The sequence below is a fragment of the Trachurus trachurus genome (assembly GCF_905171665.1).
Source record: "Trachurus trachurus genome assembly, chromosome: 22".
Taxonomy (NCBI): domain Eukaryota; kingdom Metazoa; phylum Chordata; class Actinopteri; order Carangiformes; family Carangidae; genus Trachurus; species Trachurus trachurus.
This window is the reverse complement of record NC_139907.1, coordinates 23,341,892-23,361,090: the sequence shown is the minus strand read 5'-3', so window position 1 is coordinate 23,361,090 and position 19,199 is coordinate 23,341,892.

The following is a 19,199-nucleotide window of genomic DNA, read 5'->3' as shown; positions in this document are numbered from 1 at the left end:
AGACACACAGCTAGAGGAAAAGGATATTTGAAAAGATGGCAAAGTTGTGGTGAAATAGTGTGTAAAAAAAACCCAGTTTAAAAAGTCTATGTGCAGATTACTAACATGAGACCTCATCTAAAATGAAAACATATGCTAAGCGGATTCAAACACCCCCCCACCCCTCGTTTCCAGTTGATAACCACGAACGTGAACAAACTGACAAAAAGAACATTTAGAAAAACGGCCACATTCAAAGGATTAAAATACGACAGCCAGGGGCATTCTGCGAGCAACGAGGTGTGAAGTGAGCTGCTGAAGATGACCAGCCTCACCGGTGGGCACCATGACACTGTTACTCAGTGCTCTGCCTCACGGCACTGAGGGAGAAGTGCCTTCAAAGGAAATTACCGAGAGGTTAAAGAGACAAAGCTCCATATTTGCTCTTAATTATTACTGCTGCATCGCACTCTGCATTCCTCTCTAGCCCTGATCCATTAAGTTTAGCTGTGCCGTGGAGAGGAGGAGTGCCGGACGGTGATGAACGCAGCCTGTCAGCAGAGATAAGATGAGACAAATTCCTCGCATGGGGGGACAAAACTAAGATCGATGTGGGCCTCTCAAAACGGGGAGAGGTGCTACTGTCAGAACAAGGTCATGAGATTTAAATAAAGTGAAGTGATTTCCTTGTCCTGGGCTTGTATTGGTTGGCGAGCAAACAAAACCCTCATTATTTAGCCTGTGCTGCATCCAAGATGAATATCAATACAAAACAAACAAGAAGAAAACAAAGATATGTCCTATGGGTTTTACAATTCAATACACTTCCCCACAAAGGAAGTGGCAATAATGTATTATTAGTGGTTGTTAGCTGGGTGGTAGTGATGATTAATAAAATGGCACCAGGCAGCAGCAGGAGCCAATTGACAGATTGCATTGATTTGTGGCCAAGGCAGTTTGATAGTTATGTAATGTTCCTTGGGGGGGCTAAACAAGGCATCAAACTGAGTCCAATTATGGTGACCCGACCTCAGCAGCGTTGTTATGGGGAGGGCAGTGGGTATCAGTCCTATACGACGTAATGCATAATATATTCATGTGTCTCTGCATTTAAGAGGAGAGCTTTTGTTGTTCAGCAGCTCTGTCCCAGTGTGGGGAACAAACTGGCGGGTGTAGTTCATTAGCTCTGTGCCTAGAGGAGACGGGCAATGGGGGAAATGTCTTCTTGTTGTTCTTTTCTGCCTAATTAATATGAAGTATTCACACACGGAAATAAGTGTAAAAAAAACTGGATCATAACATTATAACAATACAGCAAATACTTAAGCTCCTGTTTTCCTGTTCTGGTTGTAATTGTTTATTCTGACGATAATTTTAAAAGTTCATCCAGTAAAATAAGAGTCTTAACCCTATTTAAAAAAAAAAAAAAAAAAAAAGCGATACTCCGCTCATTAGTCTTACCTCTCACTGCTGCACATCCAGGCAGCCTGCCCGTGCCCGCCTCTCCGCAGAGCGCTGCGCTCACACCGAACATAAAGTCCGCATCCTGCCCGCTGCGCCCGCTCCTCGCTCCCGCTCCGGCTGCGGCTTCGGACTGGTCTCACTTGGTTTTCTGCCGGTGCTAAGAAAGTGGGGCATTACGCTGTATGTTGCCCGGTTCTGCCTGAAGCAACAGACAGGGAGAGGGGAAGGAAGTTCAGGTCACCAACGGTCTGCTCCGCATCTTTTCCTCCGTTTCCCCCCAAAACGCACCCCAACAGCCTGAGACTGCCAGCCGGCTGCGCTGCTCTGGAGCAGCCGATAGAGCTGCTCCGCTGCCTGAGGAGGGAGAGGAGGGAAGGAGTGGGGGACATGAAGCAGAGGGGAGAGTTAAGAGGCTCCAAGCCTGACCCCGCTCCAAACAGCCGGAAAACCTGGGGTAAGAAGTCCTCAGTCTGGGTTCACTGTCTCAGAGACTGGCTGAACCTCCTGGAGACCCGAGAATCACATCTGGCTTTGTGAACACACAGGCTCTCTCTCTCTCTCGCTCTCTCTCTCTCTCTCTCTCTCTCTCTCTCTCTCTCTCTCTCTCTCTCTCTCTCTCTCTCTCTCTCTCTCTCTCTCTCTCTCTCTCTACCCATACATCCCATTCTCTCTCTCGTTTCTCACAGCCCCTTCCGCTCTCCCATGTTTGCTCATGCAGGTTTGTGCGTGTTAACACAATTTATTTTTTCTGTCTTTTTTCACCAATTAAAATAAATACCTAACACAAAACCACAGAGGACTCATGGGTGAAAAGTTGAAATAGAAGAACCGAATGAGACAATCAGCTCATAATGCCCTTTGTTTATCTACCTGGTTCCCATCATCACTGTTTATCTGAAAAGACTTATGAACCTAAAACTCTGAGCACTAATATAAATTCAGTAAAACAGCAGGGCCGGATTAACACCTTCAGGGGGCTCCGGGGCAAAAATCAGTGATGGACACCAACTGAGCTGGTTCTTCCTGCTAGTTACAGAGATCACTACTGTACTGTAAATTGACTAACAAAACAAAGAGTTATAACCATTATTATTTCACCCATGGTTTCTGAAGCTTAGAGTGAGTTTGTATTCAGTGCCTGGCTCCGCCATGTAATACCCAGATAATCTCAAAAATAAAAAAGGGGTGGGGCCTGCATGGAACCGAGACTTTGATGTGTGTTTTCTTTAGTAAAAAAAAAAGATGGAGTTTGTCTTTTGCTTAGATTTTAGTGAGATATACGATTTTTGACACTTTTCTTATTGTAACAACCTGATCAGGGAATCTTGAATATTATCACAGATCTATGCAATACATTTATTTTATAATGTCACACTGCTCCTTTTTGATGTTTAAAAGTCTGTTTCTATTCTACCAGTTTTTCAGCAGCAACATTGTCCAAATTTTATTCATTTATTTATTTTTCTGTCTGCATCAGGCGGCTCTCATTCTGATCTGTGTGTCACCAACTCCTGATGAGCGAAGTTTAACCAAACCTTTTTTATTCTGTGTTCACTGTAGAGAGATTTTTACACTCTGTGTGTTCCCTTTAATGACAGGCTGCTGTTTGTAGGCGGATTCTCCGCGACAGGATGATGAAACATCACTGAGACATACTATGATTTAAAGAATACATTATTTACCATTTGACCTGTCGCTGCACTGCCCTTAGACGGCTCTATCTGCACAGATAAAACAACGTCCACACACACCAATACACAACACACATAAAGCTTCAGTGTACTATTTAAAATGACTGCTAACCTTCAGCCGTACTCTCACACAAACACACACACACATAATAGACACACACACAAAAAGTCTGTGGTTTATTCTTATCCTCTATCCACAACTCCGGGTCTGAACACTTGCTGCCAAACACCACATCTGCTGCCGCCTCTTGCCACTCCAATCTATTAAATTAAAATTCAGGCTAAATCTGTCTGCAGCTTATCACTGTGTATGTGAAGTCCGTGGCTAGCATGACGATGCTGGTTTAGCACCACTTGTTTGTGCTGCGTAACTGTAATCCGGCTGCTTGTCTGTGTCCGTCTCCGTCCCTGCGTGTGTGTGTGTGTGTTTGAGCATGTGTGTGTGTGTGCCTGGACAGCTGTTCAGAGGGTTTAAGTGCAAACTGGGTGAGTAATGGATTACCTGTATATGTGACCCGATTACAGGGATCTGTTTACAAAACAGAGAGTGAGAGGGTAAATCTATTTAGCTCTAATGACTGAAAGACACAGTTTGGATTATTACTTTTGTTTCTTCAATAAAATGGGGAGAACAAACTTGTCTTGAAAGCAAACCAATTGATTTTTATGTCTTAAACTTTCCCTAACAGTTAATGAAGTTACAAAGACTCACTGTCAGAGTGCAGTGTTGTACAGTATATGCATCAAAGAAAGATCTGCACATCCCTCCTATAGGCTGTAGCAGGGCTCTAACCAGCAATAGGCTCTGGTGAAAAATTGCTTTTATGGTTCTCAGTCACCTTGAGACGTTCAGAATGTAAACACTCATAAACTGGTGCTACAACACAATCTTTGATACACAAGGTCAGAAACTTAGATAAACTGCTGTAAAACTGTAAATCAACTGTGGAGAGGAGGCAGACTAACTCCTTTAAATGTTATTATCACAGTTTTGTAAATTATATTATTGTTATTAGTAGTAGTTGTAGTCGTATTCCATCATAAAGACATGCCAAACCATAAAACGTGTAGCAACAGAAGAAAACTGTAAAAAAAAAAAATCAACAACAAACATTGGAATAAAACTAGGAAATATGAGCACAACTGGATCTCATCATGCTGTAGTGTGGCTCTACTGGCTGCACTGTCTATATTTCTGCCAGTGGACACCAAGGTTATGTCCACACAGTCATTTTTTTTTTCTTTGGACAATGAAGGTCACCTCATGGTGAATTTATACTGGGAGATAGCAACAATCTTCAAGTTCGCTGTGTGTAAATTCTAATGAGATTTCGTCCGCAGACAGTTTTGGTGGTGACACTGCACAGTATCATTGCTGATGTACAGTATGTCAGATTATACAATAGATGTGGGGTGACTCATACAGTCATATACAGAGACAATAAAAAAGCCAGAACACGTCATCAGTTCACGTCATCGGTCCGTGCTGCTCCCACAGGCTGCGGCTGTAGGCACATTAGAACAGAGGGCGACACCATCACTGATATCACGGAGGCTTTGAAATGACGTCTTCAATGTGACACGTTGGTCCTAAATTTTTTTTGATTGGCAGCTTGACAGGCGTAGATTTGACATTTTGTCTCACATTTGTCAGCTATCATCAGCGCGGGGCAGCCTTTACTCGTCATGACTACGCGTATGTCCTCAAACTAACCCCGATGATGTCATCAGAATTATGTCATCTGAAAAGACATCGCCTGAGGAAGTCCTCAAACATGTTCCAGCAAAAATTCCATTCAGTTGGTATTTTTAGGATCTAATTCCGGTTCTGTTTAACAGCGCCCCCCCCCCCAAACCCCCCACCCCACCTCCCCTCGGCCTCCATATGCATAAAGAGGCATCAGGGGATTTACCTTCCACTGCATGCTGTTCAGTTCAGTTCAGTTCAGTTCATCTTGGGACCTCAAGTGGTCACAGTTTTTCTGAACCACTTTGTACTTACTTATTTACTTGTACTCCCCTGATAAAGCAATCGTACAATTGCATTTATAGTTGAATATCTAATGCTACAGTTGTCGAGCTGTTCCTGGTCCTGTTGACATCAGCTGAGGGTTTGGACCTGCATCACTCCATCAGGTCTGACAGGTGCACTACTAAGTCACCACAGGTGGCCGGGGATGCTGCAGCTACAATACAATGATAAACCGCACACACACACACACACACACACACACACACACACACACACACACACACACACACACACACACACACACACACACACACAAACCCTGCAGCTAGCAAGTGTTTCACCTATTATCAACGGATGTGAGTCATAACAACCACAACACAGCTATGGATACGGCATCAGGCCCTATAGTCATAATCACAGCTACAGCCTGCCTCCGTCGGCCCTGGCAGCAGCTGGTTGTAACCCAATAACACGGTGTAGAGAGCTGGTTAATTAGCTCGATCAGTCTCAGTTATCTGTCCTCCTGCAGTGATCAGTGTCTGAGCACTCACAACCCGTGGTCACAACTAGCAGCGATCCACAACAACAATGCAAAACTATGTCACAGTTACACCTTGCTTATAGCCTCCATGGGAAAGTAAATTTTAACAGGAGATAGCACAGAAAGGTACCGCGAGGAGTCAGAGTTCCCAATGTGACCCTTCAGGGACTCCGTAGGTAGGTTACACTTTATTACTGACAAACACTTCACTTAAACTGGTGTAAAAAGTGCACAGCCCAGTGTAGTGTAGCAGGTCGGTGTGAGGAAAGAGAAGCAGGTGGTGTAATGATGCACAGGCATGAGATGAAATAGTGTGAGGTTGCCTGTGTCCACGGCAACAACTGTCAGTTTAAGCCCCCCCCACCCCCGTTGCCATTTCAACGCACCCTCTTACACAACAAGTAACACTCATTAAATTACTTGACATTAGTTTTAAAGTACATCCACTATATGTTAATGTGATGCTGCTGTGACAGAGTGGAGCTGCTGCTGCTGCTGCTGCTGACAAATACTAACAGAATATGTGATGTTCAGCACAGCAGGTCGAAATTTCTGTTAGTGTGAAGAATTAAGCAAGTGGAAGATGAAAAGGCATAAAGTTACAGATGATACATTTATCTTTATTTTTTTTTTTCATCTTTTACGTACATGACAGAAAAGGAAAAGGGCCCACAGCAAAGATTTGGCCACCCTGCAGAGTCAGTACCTTGTAGCCTCCCTTTGGAATCTATCACAGTGTGTGGTAAATATCTTGTCTGATACCTTGGTCAAAGTTATCTGAGAGCCTCCTGAGTTTCCCATTCTTTTGCAAGATCTGTTTTGTTTCCCTTTTTTACTCTACAATGGTAGAAAACAAAAATAATACACTGATATTGCTTGAAATATTGCAAAAGAGTGTTTCATGTTTAACGTTATGCCTTTTGGAGATTTGCTCAACTGTTCACCTTAACATACATTTTGAACCAGCAGTACCCAAACTTTTGCACACCCCTTTTCTATGTGTCACCACCTCTATCTCCTCCAGTCTATTCTGTATTTCTCTCTTTATCACCATCTGAATAAAAGTATAAAGAAAAAAAAAACGGAAAAAAGAAAGTGCTGTTACAGCAATTAGTCGATATCTTATTGATCTCCCAGGGAAATGTATTTGACCCGTTCCAACTTATGAGGACTCAGCATCGACAGAGCCACACTCTTGAACCACTCTCAGTTCTCAGGCCAGTGTCTTGCTCAAGGACAAGTGTGCAACCTGATGGCTAGTTGGCGTGCGTATACTACATGGGAAATAATGGGAATTCAGTCACAGGGAAAGCGTGGGCACATCACAACATTTATCACACTTTAACATCCATGTCACGAGAAACCAGAGGCTCCAGAGTAGTCGTCCTTAGGGATAGATAAGTGGAACCTGACATATTTAAACCTCTCACATCTATGGTCTTGTGTTCTCATTGCTGGTAAAGTGTGTAGTGTCATGAAGCCAAGACCTTAAGAGCTCTCCACGGCCCTCAGACTGTGAATGTCTATGAGTCTGGCACAGGATTTAAAAAGATCCCCAAATTATTGGAAATAAATCATTCCCACTGTAAGGAAAATCATTTAGTGGCACGGATCACTAATGTTTGCAAGTTTATCCAGGACTCACTGCTGTAGAACATTCAGCCTACAAGGAGAACGTTCAATGCAAAAAGAAAGATACAAGAACTCAAATGTTTAATCACAGGATTTGCAGGTGACTCCCGGAGCTGCTGGTGTCCGTGCATGTGTCCACCATGAGAAAGAGTTCGCTGTAGGAGGAGACCCAGCCTTTTTTGGAATATTGTGCTCTGGGCGGATAAATGAAAGACAGAGTTGTTTGGCCACAGTGGCTGAAGACATGTCTGGTTCAGACAAAGGCAGCTTTTCACCAACTGAGAAGTAGTGATGGAAACACTAGGGTTTGAGGTTGTTTCATTTCCTCAGGGACTGGGCAATGAATGCTAGATGGAAGAGTGCTCCAAAAATCTAGAAAACCAAGGCCAGAGACTGACGGACAGTTCAGAAAATGTCTTCAAGAAGTTACACATTTTCAGGCGGTGTTTAGCTCAGTTGGTAGAGCACCCGCCCCATGTGTTGAGGCTATAGTCCTCACTGCGGCCCTATCCTGCGTGTCATTCCCCCTCTCTCTGCCTCCCATTTCTTGTCTCTGTCTCAACTCTCCTGTCCAGTAAAGGCGAAAAAGCCCCGAAAAATAGACTTAAAAAAACACAATGTAAGATATAGGAGCTTCTGTGGTTGAGAAGGGCAGCTGTCTGCTACCTGTGTTGTAAATAGGACTGTATGCTGTATCCCCGGAGAAGCACAGCAGCCTACATGAATTTGTTCCTGGAGCCAGAGCCGGAGCTGGAGCCAGAGCCAGAGCCGGAGCTGGAGCCGGAGCTGGAGCCGAAATTGGTGCTGTTGCCGGTGCCGGTGCCAAGCAAAGAGGGTTTTGTGTGTCGCTGGAGGACAGGCCCAGGACAGGGAGCCTGTGTGTGGTTGAGAGGAGCAGGGAGACGGGGCTTGAGCTCGGCCTCTGGAGCTTAGCTGAAGTGCGGTGTACCAGCACCTTGGAGGTGCTGTGTTCCTATACCGAACAGGAAAGTTACAGGGTGCCGTTTTTTTTTATAGCACTTAAAGGGATAGTTCAACATATTGGCAAATTGGCCCATTGTCTTAATCCCTATAGTTTTAGGAGTAGGTTCATTACCTTTAATTGTCGGTGCAAGCTATTTTTAGAACGGCGGAGCAGAGCCGCGAGCTGCTCAGAGCTACACTACGGAGGCTAATGGAATTTCTTGGTTTCCCTCATCAAACTCATCAGATACACAATCCAACAACTCCAAAACGCTCTGGTGGACAAGTTGTGACCTACACAAAAAATGGAGCTTAGCATGAAAGGTTGATCAAGTTAGTACATAATAACACACTCAATACACAATACACTCAGGAATGTCCCACCTGTCCCAGACTGTGTCAAAATAAGATCATCAGAGAGTCAGATCAGGCTTTAGCTTTCAGCTCTGACCCTGGGGGGCAACCGGAGAAGATGTCGGCCGGTTCTGCTGCCTGTTTCGGTGACTCCTAAAAAAAAACCTCAGTGCTTTGTTGAAGCCCCGGGCGAGGATAACACTTTAACAACCAAACCTCCTGAAAACACAGTTTCGACCCTGATGCATTTTGTATGGTGGCATCCACATACATAATTTAGCTATCATGCACTGAAACAGAGTCCACACTCATGCACTGTGCCCCGACCTTTGAGCACAAAGTGTTGCTCTGCATCTTTTACTATTAATAGGGGAACAGATCGCAGACAGACAGACAGAGAGCACAGGAGATGACAACAAAGAGGTTTTTGTCAGGACTTGGGGGGTGACAGGCAGTTCAATCAGTGTCGGGTTCCTTTAATGAGAGTGTGGCTCAGTCAGGGGTGGATTGCCAAGCAAGAAAAAAAGAGATCTCCCAATCTTCCATCTGTTTGGGTAATATTTTCATGGAGGAGAGAGAAGGAGGGAGAAAAGCATTTTTTTGTGATCACAGACAGAGATACTGACCCCAATGATCAACAGTTGAATTTGCACAAAGCACAAAAACTCAGAAAAAAAACCCTGAATGTCCTTGAGGTCTCTCTGGAACTCGACCGGGGCCTTCCCTGAATACTCTAATGAGATACAGAAGTGTCTCATGTATGCATTTACATAATTTTGTGAAGAAAATTGTCATGACATATTTGCTGCTGCAGTGAAGCTTTTCTACATCCATACTATAGCCTACTCTTACTGTATTCATGGTATCTTTATATCCAGGAGCCCACTATGATTGTGGGATCCAACAGCTTTGTAGGAAATGCCAAATCCAGATCCATACTGATGTTTTGAAGTGTTAAACCGTAAGAAGATACATTTGTGGTTTCAAGTCCAGAAAAAAAAAGAAGAAAAAAACATTTCACATCTCTAGGCCGTGGGGTGAATTGTAACATCTCACTCCTTGTGTTTGAAACTACACCATTTTCCGTGCGTGCTGCCGAGTTAAAAGCCGTTTAATAACAGACACAGAGGATTAAAGACATCTGTCGGTGTGTTTAATATGCAATGTTACAAGTAATTACAACTGTAGTGGAGTGTTTAGTCACAGTGCATGGAAACATCTGAGAAAAGTGAAAAAAAAAAAAAAACTTGTTTGTTCTCATTTTGAATTCCTCCCTCCTTCAGCTGAGCCTGAAATCATTCCTCACCTCACCTCATTCCTTCATGACTGTTTTTATTTCTTTAAAATGGAATTGCATCACCACATCGTTCCTTACATTTAAGCCGTCTCTTTGAGGACGCCGTCCTCAGCAGCTGATATTGTTTTCATCATTTTTCCCTCCTCAGCAGGCATCAAAGGGGCTCTCCTGCAGAGATCTTAGGCTCCTGCTGAAGGTCAGTCAAAGCTTCCATTTACACTCAAAGGCTTTTTATTATATTATTTTTTTCTTCTTTTTTTTTGGTGGGAGATTTACTCTTTGATCAATTCACAGTCTTTAACATCAGGTTAATTGGAATGCATGGTGTGTTTATTTATTTAGTCACCTAACTACGTAGTTAGCTGATAGTTTAGCATTATTGAAAACATAAGTGTGTAACCAATACATCCATCAAAGCTCAGTAAACACTGGGCCATTGGACAGAGCGAGGCGAAGCTACAGGGTTGTTGGTTTCCTTTGATTCCTGTGGGATCCAACACTTTCAGAATTTCATCACCCTGTCACATGTCATAATGAGTGTAATGTTACAGTCTCCACTGTGCTCCACAGCTGTCACACCTGGCCTGTCTGATCACATTCAGCTCTGGAATACTTGGTTTCTTATAAGTTTAGACTAGTGCGGCATTTCTTTACTAAACTTCAATTTGGACCAAGCCTTTTCTGGAAAGGAAGCTGTCTTTGATGAAAATGTAAAGCTGACCAACCAGAGTGAATGAAGTGAGCAGAAAAACTACAGTAGCCTATTAAATGTGATTCCAAAAGTATAAGTAAATCACCACTGTCTGTAACAGTCATTTATCTTTCCTAGATGTCTCTTTTGGCAAATAGAAAATAAAAGAGGCTAGACAAGGCCCTGTGAGTCACCATACCCTCGACCTTTGACCTGTGTCCACCAAGTTCTCATCAGTTCCTCTTTGACTTTTTACCAAAACTGTAGGAATGTCACTGATATATTGCAAAAATACAAAGCAAAAACATAGCAAAAGTTTGTGATGTCACGTCATTGTGACCTTAAACTTTGACCTTTGACAATCCAAATCCAGCGAGTTCATCCTTGTGACCTAATTTGAAGAAGTTGTGTCTGCGGCTGAGAAATTGGGTCCACAAGATTGGGACGGACCTTCTGGACATGTAGACACAGGTAGATGGACAGAGAGCCCCTAAACAATGGTTGTTTGCAGCCCTGAGGAATAAAAATGTTATTGACAGTCATCATGGCATTGTGATAGGATTTATATTTTATTCTGTCATGGGACTGAAACAATTGTCTCACCCTTCAGTGTGGATAGCAACATGCAAGGATACTTTTTAAAACATTTATTTATAGTGGGTAATTGCTCTAGGTGTGGATGGTTTTATATTCTTCAACCTTCCACTCTCCCCTTGGTTTAAATGTTTTAGAATGACTGGATGACCACTTTAGCTGCAGAAAACAAAAAAAAGGTGATCAGAAGACAATAGAGATGCCACCTGTTGGAGGATGAGCCAATTTAGTCATAGCTGTAGGCTTGGCCCTGGGTACACAACACCATACAAAACACCCTCACTCCTGTTTCAGCTGTCATCTTGTCCGCTGCTGATGTCAAAAAGCCACTGCCACAATCTGAACTTGCCAAACCAAGTTGTTTTTTTCAGAGGGCGAAATTGAACATAGAGGGCTGTGCACCTACTGGCCTTGATCATAGTCACAAAAACCTCTTGTACCTGGCCTGGTATGACTTCCTGTCTTTTCTATGAAAGAGAAAAAAAAAAATCAAGAAACTCACACAGGGGAAAAAAACAGAGCTGACATTTCCCACAGCATTACCTCACAACCCATTTGTTTTCCATGATTTATTAATCAGCAGCAGATTTTTCGTATCAGCTCCACAGGGCTGAGCCTCTCTGTTCGCTATTTGTTTACTCCGATCAATTTGAGTTTGGATGCTGGTTGCCCCTGTTATGTAACTGCAGGTGTGTCACCATGACAAACTGTGAAGATAAGACCAGGTTTGAGACATCACATTCTCCTTGCCTGGGTTTTATTCCATAAGCTCCCTGTGCCACAGTGAAGGTATCTATGTGACAAACAACAGAGTGGACGGTAAATCAAAGTCTTCCAAGAAGTTAGTTTGTACAACACAGATTTTAAACCCACTGTTCTGCCTCCTCACCAAAATTACCACAAAACCTTGAATCTGCTATCTGTTAAAAATTCTGTATTTCCAGTTCTTGTAATTGAATTACTCTGTTCTAGTCAGATGCACTCATTTGTTTGGTGAAAAAATTCAGTCTTAAATTATAAATATTGTGCTGATAATGAACTGCATAATCAGTTTAAATGTAAGAGTAGAACGGTGTGTTTCATTATACTTTTCAACAACTCTTCATGTCTCCTGTGCCCCTGTTTGCATTTCACTAAATTGGATGTGGTGTTTGGATTCTGTGAGGACTATTCAAAGCTAGAGAGAAACTGTCCAGGGTCCAACAAATACACTCCTTCTAAGTGGTTTTTGACAAATCTCTAATTCTAGAGGAGATTAAAATACTTCATCAGCTGACATTTTGTTACATTTTCATGGCCAGTGCATAATTTTCGAGGACAATTGGCTCAAATGTTGGACAGTCCGTACACCACACAAAAACCTCTGGTTCAGATTGTCTGTTTGATATTTGTCACGTTGTTCAACCTGATGTTATTGTTCACAGCACAAACACACAATACACAGAAGGTAGCAGACAGGGATAAACAGATGCCTAACAACAAATGTTTGCATCTGGGCCCCATGAACAGTTAATGCAGTGACCTGTTCAACTTTTTCCACTGCTGTCGACTGAACTGATGTTTGAAGCTGGTGGAGATAGGGACCTTTAGTCCACTCACTTCCTTCCAGTGTGTGATCACTCAAAGATCTGGGACAATGTACCACCATCCTAGATGAAGAAATGAGACCAACACACTTGTTCATTATTTAGCATGTTTATATCTCCATGCTAGGGACAAGTCAAGTTTCCAAGTTGTTCATCCATGCTATTCCTGTGGACTCCTAGGAGCGTTTCTGCTATGAACTTTGGAATAATGTTAACCTTTCTCTGGTGTTCGGGTCACCAGTGACCCATTTTCAGGTTTTAAATGCATAAAAGTACCACATAAATTTGTTTATAGCCCCAAGGCTTTTTGACTTCAATTTAAACTAAATAAACCAAAAAAATGTTTTTTCACAAAATTCTCAAGTTCAAACTGAAATTATAAGTGCAAAACCAACCTTTTCATGGATAAGGAAGCCTAACAATGTAACCAAGAGAAGAAAGACAAATTGGATGAAAAAAAAAAAAAGTTTTTAGTGCATTTCACAAGACGAAGGTTAAGGGGCCGGGGCCCTTGGTGCATTTCTCCACTGCAGGAACATCCCTAAAGGAATTTTATGGGACCCAACGAGTCCCTGTCTTGGGTTGGGTACTCAGATTGGCCCCCGAAAAGCCCCTGTGTGGGGCTTGCAGTTTACTGTGCTGATCTGGCAGACTCAAAGCGGGATTTGATGCCAAGAGAAAGCCTTGAAATCGGCTGCATTTTAAAAACCTAGCATAATTTAAAAAGTGTCTTCACAGCTGAAAAAAGAGAGAATAAATCAGTAAAAGACATAGTATGATAGTAGTAGTAAAATAATTTATGATAAATGCGCAATCACTCGATTACGTGGCAATCGCGTGGCGATCGAAACGGCATTTTAAAACCTGTTATTATTAGAAAGTGTTTATACTGCCGGACAAACAACAACAAGAGCACTACAAAAGAAATGCCGTAAAACGATTGTGCAAAGATCGGAACTGTTGCACGTCGCCTCAAGAGTCCTGCTCTGCAATAGAGACACAGCAGCTGAGTGAGAGGACGGTTCCTGTAAAGTTCCTACCCCCCCTCCCTGTACCAGGAACTCCCACAGTGGAAACACGGCTCATGTCTCAGTAACGCCTCGACTTGGACTCTAGGATGAACTGATCAGATTCCTGTCAAAGGTCAAAGGTCAAGGTCACTGAGATCCAACAGGATTTGTTTTCGACTTTGTGAACACCAGATCTCTGTAACACCTTAAGGGGATTGCTTAGATGTGGTAAAAATGTTAATTTGGACATAAGGACAAATTGGCCAAAAGTCAAGGTCAGTGTGACCTACTGTAAACCTAACCCAAACCCAAAGCTTATAAATTATTGCTCAAGACTTCACCATCACAAGTGGGTAATTTGAGATTTACACTAATTTCATAAAATTCTGCCAGTAGAAAAACTCAAATATTTGTTAATTTTAACATAGTTTTAAGCATTTTGATTACTTTCCAAGAGCGTGCATGATACAGAAGATCTGCAGGGCAAAAATAACTGTGTGTGGTGAAAATGAGGACAGATTGATGATACAGTTACGGGGGATTCTTCTCCTTTACTGAGGAGAGCTGATGTCAGGATGGAGAGGAGAGGGAAACAGGAAGGAAGTGAATGAGGATGAGAGGAGGCCAACAGGCCACCAGATAGAGATCTGCTGGGCCGGAGAGGAGGAGCAAGAGGAAAGCCTGAGGGCCAGACCAGCTTTTATGTAAGATCCAGCAGAGTCTCAGAGGCTGGCACTGCTGCCTGTCTCTCCTCCAGGAGGAGAGGAGCAGGAAGACAGCTGGACCAGTGATGTAGACAGATTGAGACTCTGAGGGAGGAAGGCTGAAGGTGCAAGAATCCTGATGGCAAAATATTAGCAGCACATAAGAAAGCATGTGCAGACTTTTTTTGTACCAAGCTCTTCACACCCTCTCTCCATGCTATTCTATATCTGACCTGTGAACAGCATGTGAGTCAGCATGTAGCCTGGAGTCCTCAGGTCTTTTAGTTGTTCCTGAGGCAAAACCAGAGGTGACAGAGCTTTCACAGCCAGAGCCCTGCACGACTGAGACAAGCTGCCTGAGGAAATCAGGTGGAATCAGTAGAATCACTGACCTCTTTTAAATCTCTTCTCAAAATATGCTTTTATCATAGAGCACTGACCTGATTTTGCTTGATTTTCTTACCAGCTTTTGGCTTTATTATGATTCTTTTTTTTATTACTGATCACCCTCCTACTGGTGACACAGCCTCTGGCCTATTTGCACTTAAAGTCATATTTCTGCTTGCAGCATCTCCTCCAAGCTACAAGGATGTTGAAGAAGAGGATACAAGCATCATCACTGTCAGGATCCTGTCTGATTAAAGACTCTTTTTTTCAATGCAAACAAAGCTAAAATTATAGTTATCATGTTGTTATTTTAACAGAATAAACTGTGCTCTGTTTTCTTTCTTTCTTTCTTTCTTTCTTTCTTTCTTTCTTTCTTTCTTTCTTTCTTTCTTTCTTTCTTTCTTTCTTTCTTTCTTTCTTTCTTTTTATTCCAGCCAAGGCAATTTCACAATTTGACAATAGCATAGCAAATAACAACATTTCCTTATTCCTGAAGGGAGCAGGGAGAAGATACAGTACATCTGCCCCTCACTAATTATTTTAGTAATCTGATTCAAAACCAGAGTGAACACATGGAGAAACTCAAACAGAAAAATAATTCCACTGATTTATAAAGAAATATATATCTATTGCTTGTTATTATGGACCACTCTTTTGTAAATGCCTCTGTTCCTGTCAGGATTGGTCAGCAGTTTGGCCATTGACCGGTTTCTGATCTGACCCTCTGCAGTTAACCTATGGTGGAGCAGGCTCTGCATCAGTTTCCATGGTGATATGAACCGTTGCAGAATTGAAAAAAAACCCTGAAGCAACTTTGATAACCTGAAATCCTACTTTGTGGTGCAGGCCTTTTGTCTGTTTTCGCCTCCAGTGCTCTCTCTCTATGTCTCTCCATCTCTCTGTCTCTCTCGCCTCCCTGTGTCTCTGCCTGTGTGTTGGGGCGTAGTGTTCCCTTGGCCGCACCTGAGTCCATCATGTCATCAGCCCCTGCAACACTTCAGCCCCGGTTTCACAGTCACTCTTCAACAGTCGACCTGAGAGGTAAATGTCTACTGTAGGTCTTCTTGGTAATTCCTATTTACTGCTTTTGGATTACAGTCTAACTTTCCCCATGCCTCACAGTCACTCTGCCTGCTGTGCATCCTGCCCTTCCTCTAATACCCAGCAGTCAGTCACTAACCACCTACCTCAGCCTCTGCCGACACATCAGCCCAGCAGCCTGTCTCCATCCCAGAACCATTTCTTACCTGCCTGCCTCAGTCTTCATGCGCTGCTAAGCTGCACCACTTAAATCTGTTTTCTGCTTTTGGGGCCTTACATGGTTATGATAGTAGTAAATTATTTCTTAAATCTATACACAATTGATTTTGTGTGTACATCCTCTACATGATAAGGATATGAGCTTCAGTACGTCTTATCTCTTTTAGCAAGAAATGTTAGACCTCACTTGATGAAAGGAAATGAGAAAAACATATCCCATGATTCTTTGCTGCAGCAACATTCAATGCACTGCACCTCTATGTCAAATGTTGAAACAACATAGCAGCTGCTTTATGTTTGAGTCGACTGCAGCCTAAATCCATAAAATACACAAACAGTCAGGAGTCATCATGAAAAACAAGCTAATTAAATTTCTAAAAATATCATCATCAGAACACTTTATTTCTATCTAATTCTTTTTTTTTTTTCAGTGACTCAATTCACCGTGTTGCCTTATTTCAACATCTCAATCTTGCTTTGTTTCTGTGGTTAAGAAATGATAATTCTCCATGTACAATAAATAAATGTAACAAGTCTAATTGCAGTCGGATTCTCTCTGCACCACGTTTTGTCTTTCATTTTTCTCATTTTTCCCTGACCTCATGATGGTGTCCAATTAACTGCTGAGGGAAGTGTATTTTGACTTTTGACTGCATACCTGAACCCGAATACGTTATTCGGAAGTACATAAATAATGCTTTGATCCAGAATAGTTTTTCTGTCCGAAGTTTGGAACAAAAAAACATGTGGGTGCGTGTTTTGAGCCAATCACATCCATGCACAAGACACTGCCACAGTTTGGTTTTGAAGAGAGCCCTCAGGCTCAGTCCCTTATGTTCTAGTAGAGGAGCAACAGCACAATAACCAGGTGACTCTGGTTCACACTCCAACACAGTAGGTGGTGCTAATGCACCTTAACAGGAAAAGAAGCGGCTATAAAACGCTGGATACATTTTTTTGAGAACATCGCAAAAGAACTTGTTTCACTACCAAAACTTGATCCAATCAGTCCATAGACTGTAAAAAAAATATGGACGTAGCATCCGTGACATCACCCATTGGTTTTGGGGAGTCTTCACTTGTAGAACCCACAACTCCACCCTTGATTCAGTCTGATTACGTTTGTAAAGTCTAGAAGAGCCGCATGATTAGATAATTTTATTCCCGTTCTAGTTAGCAGAGAGCTAAAGTGGAAGTTAGCCGGCTAGCTCGGCAAAAGTCTCTATTGCGCCCACTTCCGGTATCTCCAGAATATGAATAACGAATCTGAAGTCTGACTGTATTGTATGTGGTGGTTGAAGATGAAACAGAAACATTGTTTTGTGAGTTTTCTGGATCTCATCAAGCAACAGTCAGTCTGTGAAAGTTCTGTAGATAACATGAAAAGCAATAGAAGCCCATTGCGTGTCCACAAAGGGTAAATTATCTCTGAAATAATTACTAATCATACACTGGGAGCCATGGACATTCATTCCTTATTCATAGCTCTTTGCACAAGTCTCTGCACAGGCTACAGCTGACCTTCAGTTCATCTGCAGCTCCTCCTATCTCTTCACACCTCAGCCTCACACCCTAGCTGCTACACTAAGTAGGCCAGTGACTGATGCTAATACAAGATGTATTAATGAGGTAGGATCACTTTCTGCTCCAATTATTTACCAGTGGGTTGGACCCGGCGAGATATTTCTTCGTCAGGCAGCGCTGGGCCACGGAGGAGATTAATGGCTGCTTGGCGCCCTCGGATGAAGCACATATGGTTTGTATCAATTCTTCTGTGACGAGTGCGGGCCGCACGGAGTGTTGTCTCACACTCACTGGGGTGACCTTTGCATTTGGGCTCAATGCTGTAGATATATCATTCCTAATGCAGACCACATTATCCTCTTTACTACATGTCCCGTAGATTTTATCTATGTGGCCCAAGCATCACAAATTTGATTTATTTATTGGCTTTATCATCCAGCTCAGTGGACATTTATCTGAATTTTAGTGTCTTCCCACAGAACAATAACAGTAAATTTAACCCCTCACTGGTCTGTCCAGAGCCGTCCAGCCCAGCATTAATTAGACACAACATTATAGTAGGTTAGATTGTGTTCAGACTATACAATTCTTTTTTCTTTCTGTCATGATGGTCACCATGTCAGATTAATGAAATACATTCTACCTGTATCTTGATCAGGAGAATGGCAACACTACAAGTATGACCTCGACCATTCATCGTTCACAACTGGTCACAACCCGGTGTAAGTCCATAGGTCATTGGGGAGGTGTGGCAAGAAACTGTCAATCATGGCTACTACAGCGCTGTGTGTGATGCTGCTAGTGGTCTGTAGCTCAGACATGAAAAAGAAAAGGAAGAAAAAATGATCGTGGAGCCGTTCCAGTCTGATGTAGAGGACAGTATGACTGTCTGTTCTTCAGAGAGAACATGGTACATTAATGATTGTGTACACACCTTTAAAACCATTAACTTACATTGCGCACATGAAGCCAGCTGTCAGACTAGATGGAGAAATTCAATTCAAATTCATAACGTTCATGCTTGGGCCCGACGCTGTTAAGTGTCGGCCACAACAAAATCGTGTGAAAATCGGCCTGAATTTGGGTAATCTGATCCTGGTCTGAAGGGGCGAATGCTTCCTGTTTGTGAGTGACCACAAAAGCTGCATATTTGTGTTTTCAATATCAAATTAATTTATAGGCAAATGCAAACATTATCATTTGAATTAGTTATTTACAGTGTAGCTGGACTTCACTATAACTGTTGTCAAAAAACAGTTTGCTTTGATATAAACTTCACCAGTTATCACTATATAATATCCATCAAATATGGACAGTGTCAGAGTGACTTGGTAGCCAAGTAGGTACTGTATAGACTAATGTCACTTGGATGCAAATGCCTATATGGAGTTACTGGTTTGAGCTTCTGCAGCATGTAATTCTCATACTTGCCCTTTGGGTTTGGGGCTGTTCAGGGAGTTATGTGGTCTGTGAGTTTTTTGTTAGTGGTTATTTGATCCTTAGTTCTAAAACAGAGTGACAGACACCATGGTGCTGCAAACAAGCTGATC